General features: G+C 41.7%; 1 pseudogene; it reads left to right on the top strand.

The window, feature by feature from the left end:
* Window positions 1-4,508, top strand: part of LOC145391704 (uncharacterized protein F21D5.5 pseudogene) — a 22,076-nt pseudogene extending 17,568 nt beyond the window's left edge.
* Window positions 4,509-4,776: the final 268 nt, after the last annotated feature.

Below are 4,776 nucleotides of genomic sequence, written 5' to 3'. Positions count from 1 at the left end.
CACTTATTTACCCACTGCATAAAACAGAAGAAAATTCCCAAAACATGGTGTAATGCAATAGTTATTTTACTCTACAAAAAAGGTGACTCAAAAGATCTTAGTAACTATCGACTCATTAGCTTATTATCAGTCATTTAAAAACTCTTCACTAAAGTCCTTACGAACAGAATAACAACAATTTTGGAGGAAAACCAACCTCGTGAAAAGGCAGGATTCCGAAGCGGGTATTCGACCACTGATCACCTACACACAATGAATCAGCTAATTGAGAAAACTACAGAATATATTAAACCACTGTGCTTAGGTTTTGTTGATTACGAAAAGGCTTTCGACTCAGTGGAGCACATACAAATTATAAATTCATTGCGAGAACAAGGAGTGAATGAGAACATTGTTAACCTGCTCGAAAACATATATAAAGAGGCAACTGCCACAGTTAAATTACATAAGGACTCACAAAAAATTAAGATTGAAAAGGGCGTGCGTCAGGGAGATACAATTTCACTAAAATTATTTTCAGCATGCCTAGAAAGTATTTTCAGAAAGCTAGACTGGGAAAACAAAGGAGTGAACATTGATGGAGAAAAGCTAAACCATTTAAGATTTGCAGATGACATTGTCCTAATCTCAGAAACAGCGGAGGCATTGCAAGAAATGTTAAATGACCTGAATAGAGAAAGTCTGAAAGTAGGACTGAAGATGAACCGAAGTAAAACTAAAGTAATGTTTAATCCACAAACACCAAAGAGCGTCATCAGAATAAGCGATGTAATTCTTGAAGAAATTGAGGAGTATAACTTTTTTTTTTTTTTTATGTGAGGAAGAAGGGACAAAAGGCAACGAGCCTGCAAAACTATTCCTTCCAAGAGAAAAACAAAATATAAGAGAGAGCCAAATTCAAGATCCGATCATTTCCAGATGCCTGGACACACTGCGTTTGAAAAACTGGAGATCATAGGAAGTAGGAAATACAGATAGAGGGAGACAGTTCCAGAGTTGACCTGTTGCATAAATGAAGGACTGGGAGTAACGGTTAACTCTTGCATTAGAGAGTTGGACAGAAAAGGGATGAGAGTTTGCTGCTAGACTGGTGCTATGCGCCCATCGTAGGGGTGGAAGAATGCATGCAGACAGTTCAGAGAAGCAGTGACCATTGAAGTAGCAATAGAAAAGAGATAAAGATGCAACAGTGCGGCGAAGAGACAAAGGTTGAAGGGAGTCAGTAAGAGGAGGAGAGTTAATGAGGCAAAAAGCCTTTGACTTCACCGTATCGAGAAGAGCTGTATGTGGTAGAGCCTCCCCACACATGAGAGTTGTAATCTACACAGGGGGGGATAAAACCCCTGTATAGAGTCAACAATTGTGCAGGGGTAAAGAAGGAACGGAGTCGGCTTAGCACACCCAATCTCTTGGAAGCAGATTTTACAAGAGATGTATTATGACCTTTCCAAGACAAGTCCCGAGTAAATGAAACCCCAAGCATGTTCAAGGATGATGCAGGATTAAGCTGAATATTATCAAACATTAGTGGGTATATCTGTGGAAGATTTTGTCGGGTTGCTAGGTGCAAAAACTGAGTCTTTGATGCATTAAAAACAACCAGATTATTTTTACCCCAGTTAGAGATAAGAGCCAAGTCAGACATTAGGTGTGCCATAGCCTCATCCCTTGTTTGTTGAAGTAACTGCTGAGATGGACGTTGCGGGAATCGAATGGAAAGGTGAAGGGTGGAGTCATCAGCGTATGAGTGGGTAGGGTTAGATGTATAAAAGGAAGAGAGTTGGTGACAGGACAGAGCCCTGAGGAACACCACTGTTAATAGATCTACGAGAAGAACGATGGCTGTCAACAACAGCGGCTATAGAACGACCAGAAAAGAAGCTAGAGATGAAGGCACAGATAGAAGGATAGAAACCGTAAGAGGGCAGTTTGGAAATTAAATCTTGGGACAAGTACTAAAATTAACGAAAGATCATGATAACGAAATAAAAAGACGCATTAAAATTGGACGGAAAGCTTTTGGTAAACATAGAGACATTATGAAAAGTACCTTGCCAGTTTGTATGAAACGAAAAGTGTATAACGAATACATAATTCCAGCTATGACGTATGGATGTGAGACCTGGAAACTGACAAAATCGATGGAAAATAAATTAATCCGTTCTCAGAGAGCAATGGAATGGTCAATGTTGGGAATATCTTTAAGAGACAAGAAAAGATCAATTTGGGTGAGAGAGCAGACTAAAGTCAAAGATATTGTGGGAGTTATAAAGGAACAGAAATGGAGGTGGGCAGGCCATATAGCATGAGTCAGGGATAACCGATGGAGCAAGAGGCTTGCTGACTGGACACCAAGAGAATGTAAGCATAGCAGAAAAAGGCCAGACAGGAGATGGAGAGATGAGATAGAGGAATTTGCAAGGAAAACATAGCAAAGATTGGCTCAGTCAAGGTATTCGTGGGAAAGGTTGGGGAAGGCCTTTGTTCAACAGTGGACTAATTATGGCTGATGATGATGATGATTATATATATATATATATATATATATATATATATATATATATATATAGAGAGAGAGAGAGAGAGAGAGAGAGAGAGAGAGAGAGAGAGAGAGAGAGAGAGAGAGAGAAAGAAAGGTGGCTTGCAGTCCTACCAGACCCAGGTTCAAATCACCGCTGGTGCAGGGAACAGTTTAAGGATTTGAATTTCATTACGGCAGACTTTACTGATCTACCAGAAGACCCGCCGACATGTCGTAAAAATATCCCCGCTAATACCAATACACCAGTCCTGTATGAGACAGCCCTAGCATGTATTCAATATGGACGGTGGGTGTTAGCGCCGAAGTGGTGACATGTAGAGGTGTACGATATGTAGGAGGACTACTGGGCCTTGGGAGCAGGCTGAGAAGCCTATGCCCAGAGTCGAGCACATAAAAAAAAAAATATATATATTGCATCAAAGCGGTGCTCAAGAAAGCAAGTTGAGTTGTTTGCTGACTATACAACGTATGCTGTTACACTGCACCAGATAGGACAAAATGAAATTGCAGTAAAAGATATAGTTGTCCCGTATGGCAGTACAGTGCAACTAAAGCACAACGACGTACTTCAGGTTCTTCAAGGTCAGAAACCCCACCGACTTAGGTATGAACCACCACCACCTCCTGAAGAGCCTGCCAGAGATAGTCATCCCCCTGCTGAAACGAGTCATCCCACAACAGACTCGGAAATGCTCAGGAAGAAGGCCAGCAGTGGAAATGAGCATAAGAGACTGACTGCCACTGAAGAGGTTCAAGGCAGTAAAGGAAAGAGTCAAACAACTGTTGAAGAGGGAGATTCTAGCAAAGCAAAGAGACCTTGTGCAATGCCATCCGAAGGTGAAGAGGGCTGGGAGGAGCATGATAATAAGTTATTGCTGGTTCACCACAAGGGTAAGGAGGGCTGTGCGAAGATAGCGGGTTATGAAATTGATGGCACATTAATAACAATAAAATCTGGGAAAGTGTTTCCTGAGAACTCTGATGATTGGAAGATTCTGTTCAATGAAGTTCCTGGTAAGCTTAAACAGCTGCATAAAAATGGATACAAAATACTTATTTTTTCATACCAGGCTGGTATAGCTAGTGGAAGGCACACTATCAAGGGCATACAGAGGAAGTTTGATAGTATAATACGGAAGTTAGGTGGGCCCATTCAAGTGTTTGTATCCACTGGTAAAGGTGATTATAGAAAGCCTGCTCTTGGAATGTGGAACTTCCTGAAAGATAAGGCTAATGGAGGAGTCGCTACAGACATGAAGGAAAGCTTTATGTTGGTGATGCTGCTGGCAGACCTGTCGGGGGCAAGAAGAAGAAGAAGAGGAATTTTTCAAACTCCAATCGGCTGTTTGCCCTCATCATCGGCCTCAAGTTCTTTACACCCAAGGAACACTTCATGAAGTACAAAACAGCCTTTTGAAATGCCTGAGTCTGATCCGAGGCAGCTGGATGATTCACTTCCACTGTTTGATCCCCCAGCCACCAAAGTGACAATGCATAAGTAAGAGGTGGTGGTAATGGTGGGTTACCCTGCTTCTGGCAAGAGTTTTGTGGCCACAACACACATGGCCCCACTGGATTACATTCGGGCAAATGGAGACACTGTAGATTCATGGCAGAATTGTGTGGAAAATATGCAGAAGGGTTTAAATGATGGACATAATGTGGTTATTTCGACAACACCAACCCAGAAGTAGTGACTCGGAAGAGGTACATTGATGTTGCCAAGAAGATGGGAGTGCCAGCCTCCCTGAAGTTCATTGTCGTCATAATAATAAGTACCGTGAGTGCACAAGAGCAGATGACACTGGAGTCCCTGATAATTATGGCCTACAATATGTATAAATCCAAGCATCAGGGGCCAACCCTCCAGGAAGGATTTGCAGACATTGTGAAGGTCAGTTTTGTGTCTAAGTTCACGACAAAGGAAGATGGGAAGTTATACAAAATGTTTTCATCAGAAAAATAACTTAATCCAATGTCAGCCGCCTTATTTTCCCAAACGGAAATGGACTTTAAGTGGCTTGAATGAAGGACTAAATATTATATTAGTACAACCATACCCCGATATCTGGCAGTGTTGTGTACAAGTGGGAGTGTTCGGTCAGCAAGTATGTTGGATATCAAAGCAATTTTCCCTAGAAGATACGGTATTGAAGAAAAGCCGGAGATGCGTTCCAGACCCAAACCCAAACTCTCATATACCTTACTCAGTCAACAGAGCCTGACACAGAAAC

Source organism: Coenobita brevimanus, chromosome 19 (assembly GCF_032717465.1).
Source record: "Coenobita brevimanus isolate Jiangsu-jjx chromosome 19, ASM3271746v2, whole genome shotgun sequence".
Classification (NCBI taxonomy): Eukaryota; Metazoa; Arthropoda; class Malacostraca; order Decapoda; family Coenobitidae; genus Coenobita; species Coenobita brevimanus.
This window is presented reverse-complemented; position numbering and strand designations above follow the sequence as displayed.